Raw genomic sequence first — 13,379 nt, 5'->3', positions numbered from 1 at the left:
ACCTCATTAATGGAAGGTCCCTACAGTTGGCCTCTGGCCCTAGTGTGACCTCCTACAACCTCTGTGTGACAACCTCTGTGTTGTCCAAAATTCAATTCCAAACTCCTGTGCAATCAGTGTACAAATCAGATTCCTATTCTGCCTGGCTGGCCTGCCTTCCTGGAGTGACAGAGACCACAGGAAATACTGTGGGCTTTGTATGGAATATCATGGGAACTTACCAGTCAGCAGGCTGTGCTCTTTCTTCTGTGGACACCGTCATCCCTCCAGAGATGAGAAAGTCATCTTAGGATATTTTTTCTGTATCCTCAGCTCTCTCTAAGATGACACTTTCCCAAGGGAGAGAGTGAGGGGGCAGGAGTAAGAAAAGTATAGGTCTCTCTCTTTCTCTCTCTCTTCCTCTCTCCTCACCTTGTGATTCACAAGGAGCAGTTGATTTGACTTTTAATGTTTCCCCTTTGTGTTCTTCTCCTTTCATCTGAGATCTCACTCCTCACCTTGGCCTCTGTTCAGTTGATCTCAAAGGAAGCTGCCTTACATTTCCTTTCTTGGACACATTGTGCAGAGTTCCGATTTAAATGGATGCTTTGTTCCTGGAGTTAAGGGAGAGAAAGTGGGATGATTTAAAAATCCTGCCCAGAGTCCTTGAGGAAGCAGACTGGAGTGCTGTTTGCAGAAGTCAATAGGCTTGTTGTAAGCAGGCATTGTGTGTTCTAGCACAGGCTGCTGAAACAAATCAATTTCAATTTACTTGTCTAGCAAAAGGAGCCATTATTTGGAACTGAATGGTCAGAGCTCCCATAATATATTGTGAAAACTTATTGTAGTTTTTACTGAGAGCTAGTATGATGAAATTATTTGTTTAGAAGCAGAGTGTGGATGTTTATAGAATATAAATTCTGGAGTTATTGATTAAGGGCAGTTGACGAATGAGCCACATTTCTTTTCCAAATGTGAAGGCTGGGTGATATTCATCCGACATTGATATCAGAGTTCACTGCTGTCTGGAAAGCTGACAGGATCCTTATTGTGACAACAAACACAATTAACAGCAGAGGAGAGTGTTTTCTAGGTAGGGAGATACAATAGTTAAGGCTGAAGTTCATTCACCTTTAAAGAGCAAGTTGGCTCATAAATTTGGCTTCCTTACATTTTCCCTTACAAGAATGTCTGTCTCTGCCTCTATATTTTACGTTAGCTATACAGCTTCGTGTATTACCAGTAAATTGTTGAAACTTCCTGTAGGAGTAACATCTAAGACTTGAGTCACTAAAGTTTTATGTTTCCCTTTTTGCAGAGTTTACATTGAAAACAGCAACAACCAAAAAGGTATTAGGTTTGAGATATGATTAGTACCTCTCCTCCAAATTGGCTGATGATATATATATTTTTTATTTATCATGTTTTTTTTCTATGCATTGTAACTTCTGATGATTGGTCTTTTGGGAAATGGTTACAATTTTTGCTGTATAGATTATGGCTTTCTGTTGAAGGTCTTTCTACTTCTTCCATGAATGTAAGTTTTCATGATTTCTACAAAGGTCAGATACTTTTACTTATTACCATCATTGAGGTCTAGCAGAACTTTGGAACCTGTTTAGTTGACTTAGTTGGGTAGGACATTGGGCTGCAGAGTAATAACTGATGAAAATTTAATACAAAACTCTTAGGGTCTAGCAGTAACCTAGAAGTTGTTCTTTTCTTACTTGTGGAATCCTGCTTGTACTTGCCTTTCTTAAGCAGTGGTCCCCATTCTAGCTCCCATACTAACTAGACCACATACTAACTCTTCACCTTGAATGCCTTATCAATAGTACTTACACAGAGCTTGAATTTAGTGGGTAATCACTAAATGTTTATTAAATGAATGAATGGAAGGATGCCTCAAGGGTACAGAAGTAGACAATTTAATATACCAAATCAAACTAATGTAATAATGGAATAGTTATGGCTTTGTATGCTCTTTTTCTCGGGTATATTATTGATATTTAACAGAGACTTACATGGTGGGAGCTTCAGATATCATCCAAGGTATGGAAATAGCCTAATTGTCCATCTACAGAAGAATGAATGAAGAAAATGATATCTATCTATCTATCATCTATACATACACATAAAATGGAATGTTTTTGTTTAAATTCAATTATCCAACATGTAGTACACCATTCATTTCAGATGTAGTGTTCAGTAATTCATCAGTTGCATGTAACAATCAGTGTTCATGACATCATGTGCCCTCCTTCATGCCCATCACCCAATTACCCCATCCTCCCACCCATCTTCCCTCCAGCAACCCTCAGTTTGTTTCCTATAGTTAGAGTCTGTCACGGTTTTTCTCCTCTCTGTTTCTTTCCATTCCTTTTTTCCTCCCTTCCCCTATGATCCTCTGTGCTGTTTCTTATATTCTACATGTGAGTGAAACCATATGAAAACTGTCTTTTTCTGATTGACTTATTTCACTCAGCATAATACCTCCAGTTCTATCCACATTGATGTAAATGGTAAGTATTCATCCTTTCTGATGGCTGAGTAATATTCCAGTTCTACATCTTCTTTATCCATTCATATGTCAATGGACATCTTGGCTTGTTCTAGTTTGGCTATTGTGGACAATTGTGGACATTGTTGCTATAAACATTGGGGTGCATATGCACCTTCGGATCATTAATTTTTTATCTTTGGGGTAAATAAGTAGAAGTGTAATTGCTGAGTCATAAGGTAGCTCTATTTTTACCTTCTGTTTTCCAGAGTGGTTGTACCAGTTTGCATTCCCACCAACAGTGTAAGACAATTCCTCTTTTTCCACATCCTCACCAACATTTGTTGTTTTCTGCCTTGTTAATTGTAGCTATTCTGTCTGGTGTGAGGTGGTATCTCATTGTCGTTTTGATTTGTATTTCCCTGATGCTGAGTGATGTGGAGCATTGAGCATTTTTTCATGTGTCTATTGGCCATTTGTGTGTCTTCTACGTGGAAATATCTGTTTATGTCTTCTGCCCATTCATTGACTGGATTATTATTTTTTGGGTGTTGAGTTTGATAAGTTATTTATAAATCTTTCATATTAGCCATTTATCTGATATGTCATTTGCAAATATCTTCTCCCATTCCATAGATTGTCTTTTAGTTTTATTGATTGTTTCCTTTGCTGTGCAGAAGTTTTTTATCTTGATGAAGTCCCAATAGTTTATTTTTGCTTTTGTTTCCCTTGTCTTTAGTGACGTGTCTTGCAAAAAGTTGCTGTAGCCAAAGTCCGAGAAGTTACTGCCTCTGTACTCCTTTAGGGTTTTGATGGATTCCTGTTTCACATTTAGGTCTTTCATCTGTATTGAGTTTATCTTTGTGTATGGTGTAAAAGAATGGTCCAATTTCATTCTTTTGCATGTTGCTGTCGAATTTTCTCAGCACAATTTCTTGAAGAAACCATCTTTTTTAAAAGGTTCTTAAAATTTATTTCACAGAGAGTGGGTACAAGTAGGCAGAGTGATAGGCAGAGGGAGAGGGCAAGCAGACTCCCACTGAGCAGGGAGCCTGACATGGGACTTGATCCCAGGACTCTGGAATCATGACCTGAGCTGAAGGTAGCCACTTAACTGACTGAACCACCCAGGCACCTTTTTAAAAAAATATATTTTATTTATTTATTTGAGAGAGAGAGAATGAGAGAGAGAGAACACAAGAGGGGGGCAGGGTCAGAGGGAGAAGCAGACTCCCCACCAAGCAGGGAGCCCGATGTGGGACTCGATCATGGGACTCCAGGATTATGACCTGAGCTGAAGGCAGTCACCCAACCAACTGAGCCACCCAGGTGCCTGAGACTGTCTCTTTTCCATTGGATAGTCTTTCCTGCTTTATTGAAGATTAGTTGACCATAGAGTTGAGGGGCCATTTCTGGAGACTCTATTTTGTTCCATTGATCCATGTGTCTGTTTTTGTGCTAGTACCATGCTGTCCTGATGATCACAGCTTTGAAATATAGCTTGAAGTCAGGCATTGTGATGTCCCCAGCTTTGGTTTTCTTTTTCAACATTACTTTGGCTATTCAGGGTTTTTTTTCTGAAATATTTTAATATTTTAACAATATTTATTCTTCCAGTCCATGAGCATGGAATGTTTTCCCATTTCTTTGTATCTTCCTCAATTTCTGTGTTCTGTAGTTTCTAGAGTATAGGTCCGTTACCTCTTTTGTTAGGTTTATTCCTAAGTATTTTATGGTTTTTGGTACAATTATAAATGAGATCAATTTTGTAATTTCTCTTTTTATAGTCTCGTTGTTAGTGTATAGAATGCAACTAATTTCTGTGCATTGATTTTATATCCTTCCACATTGCTGAATTCCTGTATGAGTTCTAGCAATTTTAGAGTGGAGTCTTTTGGGCTTTCCACATTAAGTACCATGTCATCTGCAAAGAGTGAGAGTTTGACTTCTTTGCCAATTTGAATGCCTTTTAGTTCTTTTTTTTTTTTCTGATCACTGAGTCTAGGACTTTTAGTACTATGTTGAACAATAGTGGTGAGGGTGGGCATCTCTGTAGTGTTCCTGACCTTAGGGGACAAGCTCTCAGTTTTTCCCCATTGAGAATGATATTTGCTATGGGCTTTTTGTAGATAGCTTTTATGATATTGAGGTATGTTCCCACTATCCCTATACTGTGAAGAGTTTTAATCAAGAAAGGATCCTGTATTTTGTCAAATGCTCTTTTCTGCATCATTTGGGAGGACAATATGGTTTTTGTCCTTTATTTATTTTATTGTCCTTCATTTTTATTAATGTGATGTATCACATTGATTTGTGAATGTTGAACAACTGTTGCAACATAAGAATAAATTCCACTGGGTCATGGTGGATAGTTATTTTAATGTACTGTTGGATTCTACTGGCTAGTATCTTGGTGAGAATTTTGGCCTCCATGTTCATCAGGGTATTTGTCTGTAATTCTCCTTTTTGATGGAGTCTTTGGTTTTGGGATCAAGGTAATGCTGGCCTCAGAAGGAGTTTGCAAGTTTTCCTTCCATTTCAATTTTTTTGAAACAGCTTCAGAAGAATAGGTCTTCTTTAAATATTTGGTAGAATTCTGCTGGGAAGCCATTTGCCCCTGGACTCTTATTTGTTGGGAGATTTCGATTACTGCTTCAGTTTCTTTGCTGGTTGTGGTCCGTTCAGGTTTTCTATTTCTTCCTATTTCAGTTTTGGTAGTTCAAAATTTCTTGGAATGCATCCACTTCTTCCAGATTGCCTAATTCGTTGGCATTTGGTTGCTCATAATATGTTCTTATAATTGTTTGTATTTTCTAGGTGTTGGTAATGATCTCTCCTCGTTCACTCATGATTTTATTAATTTGGGTCCTTTCCCTTTTCTTTTTGATAAGTCTGGTATGGGCCCATCAATGGTATCAATTATTTCAAAGAACCAGCTTCTAGTTTCATTGGTCTGTCTACTTTTTGTTGTTGTTGTTGTTGTTTTGTTTTGTTTTGTTTTCCATTTCATTCATTTCTGCTCTGATCTTTATTATTTCTCTTCTCCTGCTTGGTTTTTTATTTGCTGTTCTTTCTCCAGATTCTTTAGGTGTAAGATTAGCTTGTGTACTTGAGACTTTTCTAATTTTTTGAGAAAGGCCTTTACTGCTTTGTACTTCCCTCTTAGGACTGCCTTTGCTGCATTCCAAAAGTCTTCAACTGTCATGTTTTCATTTTCATTTTCATTTGTTTCCATGAATTTTTAAAGTATCTTTAATTTTCTAGTTGACCCATTCATTCTTTAGTAGGATGCTCTTTAACCTCCAAGTGTTTGAGTTCCTTCTAAATTTCCTCTTATGATTGAGTTCAAGTTTCAAAGCATTGTGGTCTGAAAATATGCAGGGAATAATCCCAGTCTTTTGGTACTGGACAAGACCTGATTTGTGACCCAGTATGTGATCTATTCTGGAGAATGTTCCATGTGCACTTGAGAAGAATGTGTATTCTGTTGTTCTAGGATAGAATGCTTTGTATATATCTGTGAAGTCCATCTGGTCCAGTGTGTCATTCAAAGCCTTTGTTTCCTTGTTGATCTTCTGCTTACATGATCTGTCCATTGCTGTAAGTGGGGTGTTAATGTCCCCTACTCTTATCATATTATTATTAATATGTTTCTTTAATTTTGTTATTAATTGGTTTATGTAATTGGCTGCTCCTAAGTTAGGAGCATAAATTTTTATAATTGTTAAATCTTCTTGTTGGATAGACCCTTTAAGTATGATAGTGTCCTTCTTCATCCCTTACTACAGTCTTTGGCTTAAAATCTAATTTTTCTGAAATAAGGATTGCTACCCCAGCTTTCTTTTAATATCTGTTAGCATGATAAATTGTTCTCCATCCCCTCACTTTCAGTCTGGAGGTTTCTTTAGATATAAAATGAGTCTCTTGTAGACAATATATAGTGGGGTCTTGCTTTTTTATCCAATCTGATACCCTATGTTTTTTGATTGGAGCATGTAGCTTATTTACATTCAAGGTAACTATTGAAAGATACAGATTTATTGCTGTTGTACTACCTGTAAAGTCTCTGTTTCTGTTTATTTTCTCTGTTTTTTTTTTCTGGTCTATGTTACTTTTGGGCTCTCTATTTGCTGACAGGATCCTCTTTAATATTTCTTACAGGGCTCGCTTAGTGATCACAAATTCTGTTAGTTTCTGTTTATCCTGGAAGCTTTTTAACTCTCCTTCCTTTCTAAATGATAGCCTTGCTGGATAAATCATTCATGGCTGCATGTTTTTCTCTTTTAGTACCCTGAATATATCATGCCAGCCTTTTCTGACCTGCCAGGTTTCTGTGTATAGGTCTGCTGCCAGTCTAATGTTCTTAACCTTGTATGTTAAGGATCTCTTATCTTGAGCTGTTTTCAGGATTCTCCCTTTATCTCTGAAATTTGCAAGGTTCACTATTATATGTCAGGGTGTTGATTTATTTTTATTGATTTTGAGAGGGGTTCTCTGTACCACCTGGACTTGAATGCCTGTTTCCTTTCCCAGATTAGGGAAGTTCTGATCTATGACTTGTTCAAGTATACCTTCTGTTCCTTTCTTTGTCTCTTTCTTCTTTGGGATCCCAATAATTCTAATACTGTTTCACTTTATGGTATTACTGATTTCTTAAAGCCTCCACTCATGACCCATTAGTTGTTTTTCTCTTTTCCTCAGATTCCTTCCTTTCCACATTTTATCTTCTATGTCACTGACTCTCTTCTGCCTCTTTTACCCTAGCTGTGAGAGCATGAATTTTAGACTGCATCTCAGTTAAAGCATTTTAAATTTCACCCTGATTAGATTTTATATCTGCACTAAGAGATTCTCCAGTATCTTTTATGCTTTTTTCAAACCAAGCTCGTAACTTTATAATCATTATTATGAATTCTATTTCTGACATTTTACTTATATCCATATTGATTAGATTTATGGCACAGAGTATTACCTCTGGGTTTTTCTTTTGCTGTGAATTTCTCCTTCTAGTCATTTTTTTTCCAGAGAAGAATAGATAACAAGTGCATAAAATCAAAAATATCAACCACAACCTCTGTGAAATATATAATAGATAAATCTGAAGAGGTCAGAAACCAAAAAAGAAAAGGAAAAAAAAGGGGTGGAAGAGAATACACAATCTCGTAAGTGGACAGAACAGGGTAATCCACTTGGTCCTGGGGGTATTTTGGTTTGTTTGTTAGCAGACAGTAATTTCCAAAATGTTGAAGAAAGAAATATTTCTTTCTTTTTACAAGATTTTATTTGTTTATTTGACACAGAGAGAGAGATCACAAGCAGGCAGAGGCAGGCAGAGAGAGAAGAGGAGGAAGCAGGCTCCCTGCTGAGCAGAGAGCCGATGTGGGGCTCGATCCCAGGACCCTGAGATCATGACCTGAGCCGAAGGCAGAGGCTTTAACCCACTGAGCCACCCAGGTGCCCCGAAAGAAATCTTTCTTTCTTTGTTTCTTTTCCATATCTACATATAGATATAGATATCTATATCTATCTGTCTAAATATTGTGTACAGTGAAAGAAAGGCAATAATGAAGAATATATCTATAAAATTGTATGAGGCACCTATGTGGCTCAATCAGTTAAGTATCTGCCTTCAGCTCAGCTCATGATCCCAGGTCCTTGGGATCAAGCCCCACATCAGGCTCCAGCTGAGCCTGCTTCTCCCTCCCTTCCTCACTCATGCTCTCTCTTGTTATCTCTCAAATAAATAAATTCTTTAAATAATGTAAATGTAAGAATGAAATTATTTTTAAATTTTATTTATTTATTTGTCAGAGAGAGAGTGGGAGAGAGAGTGAGCGAGCATAGGCAGAGGCAGAGGGAGAAGCAGGCTCCCCGCCAAGCAAGGAGCCCGATGTGGGACTCAATCCCAGGACGCTGGGATCATGACCTGAGCCGAAGGCAACTGCTTAACCAACTGAGCCACACAGGCGTCCCTAAGAATGAAAATTTAAAAAAACTTAAAAACAGTTGCTAAAATGAGAAACTAGTTAAAAAGGAAAAAGAATGAAATTTCTTTATTGAAAGACTAAAGTGTCATGAGAAAAATCCTCAAATTCTATATAGTATTTTCCCTTAGTGCAGGAGTTTTACAGTTCTGAGTTATCCATAAACTTTGTATTTGACTGATGGTCCTCCTGGCCTTCTGGGAGAAGGGTCTGCTCCACTGATTCTCAGCTGTCTTTCCCTGGATGGAGTTGCACCACCCTAGCCGGGGGACTGGGCTTAGTGTAAGCTGCTTTGGGTTGCTCTGTGTGGCTTTTGTTCCCTGAAGACTTTCTGCACTGCTTGCAAATGTGGTTGCTTCTCTTTTCTTTTATTTCTTTTCTTTTCAACATATAGTGTATTATTTGCTTCAGAGTATGGGTCTGTGAATTATTAGCCTTACACTATTCACAGCACTCACCATAACACATATCCTCCCCAATGTCCATAACCCTGCCACCCCATCCCTTGCCCCTCCTCAGCAACACTCAGTTTGTTTTCTGAGATTAAGAGTCTCTTATGGTTTGTCTCCCTCCTTAGTCCCATCTTGTTTCATTTTTTCCCTCCCTGCCCCCCACAACCCCCCACCCTGCTGCTCAAATTCCTCATATCAGAGAGATCATATGATAATTGTCCTTCTCGGATTGACTTATTTCACTTAGCATAATATGTGGTTGCTTTTCTATTTGTAAAATTCAAGCAATTCTTTTCTTAGATCTCAGGTTGAATTTACAAGTGTTGGGAATGATTTGATAGATATCTAATCGAAATCAAAAAAGACCAGATGAAATGAGATCCCCTACTCTTCCACAACCTCCCTTAGCTCTCCTCCATATAATGGAATATTATTCAACCAAAAAAAAAGATAAAAATAGTGATTTCCTGCCATTCATGACCACATGGATAGACCTTGAGGGCATTATCCTAAATGAAATGAATCAGATAGAGACAAATGCTGCAAGTTCTCACTTACACATGGAATCTGAAAAAGCCAAACTTGTAAAAGTAAAGTGGTGATTGCCAGAAGCTGGGGAGTGGGGCAAATGGTGAGATATTGGTCAAAGGGTACAAACTTCCACTTATAAAATGAATAATTTCTGGCAATCTAATGTATAGTATAGTGACTATCATTAAGAATATTGTATTTTATAATTGAAAGTTGCTAAGAGTAGAGCTTAAATGTTCTCACTGCAGGAAAAAAGTAATTATGTGAAGTAATGGAAGTGTTCACTAACCTTATTGGGGTTATCATTTTGCAACGTATCTGTGTATTTTTGTACACCTTAAACTTGCATATGCTATATATTGATGATATCTCAATCAACCCGGGGAAAAAACTGGATTTCATGACATATAGATAGAATTATCAGTAGTTTGACTACTTTTCATTTTAGTTGCTTGTAATATTGTCAAATAAGGCCAGCAGATGTTCTTGTGGGTGCAGAGTAACCAGCATAATGGGAAATTCATTTCTGCTTCTTTGAAGTCACAGCAGGTGATGCATACCAGTGAATCCTGAACATTTACCTCGGACCCTTATTTACTTCTTAAATAGCTAGTCAGGAGATTGATTGTGGTTGTCTGGTTTGAATCTTGTTTGGGTTATTTAATGTGAATAGAAATACTCCTATATTTATCAGAGCCTTACTTGTAGTTACAACATTTTATTTTTCAGAAACATCTACAGTCTCTATTTCAGTAAAACTCCCTATCTCCTGACCTGTCTTTCTTAGTGCATTTCTTTTGACTTATTATCTGGACCATTCTTTTGCCACTTACTCAGTTGCCTTTTGACCTCTCATATATTCCCTTCTTTTGAGATTATTTAACATTGTTTTTGGTGGGTTTTGTTTCCCTCAACTCTAGTAAATCTTCCTTGAGGGCTGAGACTGTGTCATTTCTTGTTAACCCCTGTGGGCAATAATATCTGTTGAATTAGTATTGCATCTTATTAAAATCATTACAGTGTTTTATGTTAGTATTTCAAGGAGTAATATTGCCTTTAACATGGATTTAATATGCACAAAGTAATAATGGTCATTAATTGATCCTTACTATGTATCATTCTAGAAACTTTGCACGTGTTGTCTTCTTTATAATCCTTGAAATGATTCCATGAGGCAATGTTTTTAGTTTTGATATTTTGTAGATAAAGAAACTAAGGTTCAGAGATATTAAGTCATTTGTCCAACATAGCCCAGCTAGTAAGTGATGAACTTGGGAACTCAGTTTTGTATGACATGAAAGCTCATGATAAACTCTTCCTCATACTAGCTTTTCATGAATTCCTCCATAAACTGTTAAGACAACCTCCCTACCCACTTACTCATAATCCAATCCTTTTACCTTCTCCATTTACTCTGCATTGGAAGAATCCTTCAGCTTCTACTATGGTGAACACACCTTTCCAGGAACCACAATCTATCCCACAGCTGCATAATGACAATAACAATGAAGTAAGAGGCCAAAGAAAGAAGACAGGCCCCAAATAAATATAGAATATGTGCACCTGTTTATTTCCTTCTATGGAACTATCAAGATCCAGAAGGTTAACACAATAAAATATTGGGTATTGAGAGTGGCAATTTAGAAGTCATCACAAGTCTCTTATAGATAATAGGTCTCATAAATAATGATAACAAAGTTGAATTTTCCTAACTGGAAAACTCTTCATGAGTGTTCAGTGTTGAAGGGAATGGGGATGGGTACCCTGGCAGAAAGGTTACTGTCAAAAAGACTGTATAACATGTATCATTTGCTTCTTCTGGAAACAATCAATTCTGGAATTGTATTTAATAGTATGTATGTTTTTATCAGCTTTATTGAGATACAATTTATAATTTATCTATTTACTGAGTATGGTTCCATGTTTTTCAGTATATTCACAGGGTTATGCAAACATCATCATAATCTACCTTTAGAGAACACTTTTATCCTCCCCAAAATAGACCCTGTGCCCCTTAGGGTCACTATTCTCCCATAGACTCTGCCTCTAAACCCTAGGCAATTACTAATCTACTTCTATCTCTTTAGATTTACCTATTCTAGACATTTCGTATAGAAATAATTATACAATATGTGACCTTTTGTCATTAGCCTTTTTCACTTGTCATATTTTCAAGGTTCATCTGGGTTAGAGATTATATCATACTACATTCCTTTTTATATATGAATAATATTCAATTATATGGATATACTGCATTTTATATATCTGCTCATCAGTTGATGAACATTTATGTTTTTTTCTATTACTTTGGCTATTATGAAAAATAATGACTATGAATATTTGTATACAAGCTTTGGTGTTGATGTATGTTTTCATTTCTCTTGGGTATATGCCTAGGAGTGAAATTGGTGAGTCACTGGGTAACTCTGTGTTTAACATTTTGAGGTACTGCCAAACTGTTTTCTAAGAAACATCATTTTACATTATAACCAGCAGTGGATGTGGGTTCTGCCAAACTGTTTTCCAAGCAGCAACATTATTTTACATTATAACCAGCAGTGGATATGGGTTCCAGTTTCCACACTGTCACCAAAATTTATCATCTGCCTTTTTGCTTTTAGTTACACCAGTAAATGGTAAGTAGTATTTCATTATGGTTTTGATTTTCATTTCTCAATGACTAATGATGTTGTTGAGGACTGAATGTGCCCCCCCCCAACCCCAGTTCATATGTTGAAGCCATAGCCTCTAACATTATGGTATTCAGAAATGCAGACTTTTGGAGGTAGTTAGGGTTTCAATGAGATCATGAGGTTGTGGCCCTCATGATGGGTTTAATGCCCTCATAAGAAAAGGCACCAGAGATTAAATAAATAAATAAATAAATAAATAAAATTAAAAAAAAAAAAAAAGAAAAGGCACCAGAGAGCTTTCTGTCTCTCTACATGCATGTCTATGCACTTAGGAAAGGACATGTGAGAAAACAATGAAAAGGTGGCCATCTGCAAACCAGGAAGAGAGCTCTTACCAGAATCTGACCATGTTGGCATCTTGATCTTGGACTTCCTAACCTCCAGAACTATGAGAAATAAAATTCTGTTGTTTAAGCCACCCAATCTATGGTACTTTATGGCAGCCTAAGCTAACTAAGACAAATATTGAGCATCTTTTCATGTGCTTTTGGACCATTTGTGTGTTTTCTTTAGAGATATACCTGTTCACATAATTTGTCCCTTTCTAAATTGTTTTTTTTTATTGTTGAGTTATACTAATGCTTTATATATTTTGTACACAAGTCCATTATTAGTTATGTAATTTGCAGATATCTTCTTCCATTCTGTGAGTTGTCTTTGAATTATCTTGATAATGTCCTTTGAGGCACAAAATTTTTAACTCTGATAAAGTACAATTTATTAATTTTTGTTGTTGCTTATGTTTTTAGTGTCATATCTAAGATTCCATTGTCAAATCCAGGGCAATTAAGGTTATTCCCTAATGCTTACTATGAGAGTTTTATGAAATTTGTCTTTTATTCAGCTCGTTGATCATTTTGAATTAATTTCTGCATATAGTGCAAAGTGGTGGTCCACCTTCATTTTTTTGTATGTTGCTATCTAGCTGTCCCAGCACTATTGTTGAAGTGATTATCTTTTGCCCATTGTATTACCTTGGCATGCTTGGATAAAATTAGCTATAAATGTAAGGTTTATTTCTGGGTTATCGTCTGTTTCATTGATCAATGTCTATCCTTTCCAGTACCATACTTTTTAAAAATAGCTTTATTGATGTATAATTGATATATAAAGAACTGTACATATTTAATGTGTACAATTTGATGAGTTTGGATATATGCACACACATGTTATACCATCACCACAATGTGATAGACATATCCAACTCTTCCTAGAGTTTTCTTGTTTCATGTATGTGTGT

The sequence above is a fragment of the Martes martes genome (genome assembly GCF_963455335.1).
Source record: "Martes martes genome assembly, chromosome: X".
NCBI classification, from domain to species: domain Eukaryota; kingdom Metazoa; phylum Chordata; class Mammalia; order Carnivora; family Mustelidae; genus Martes; species Martes martes.
The sequence above is the reverse complement of the archived record's forward strand: the minus strand, read 5'-3'. Positions refer to the sequence as shown.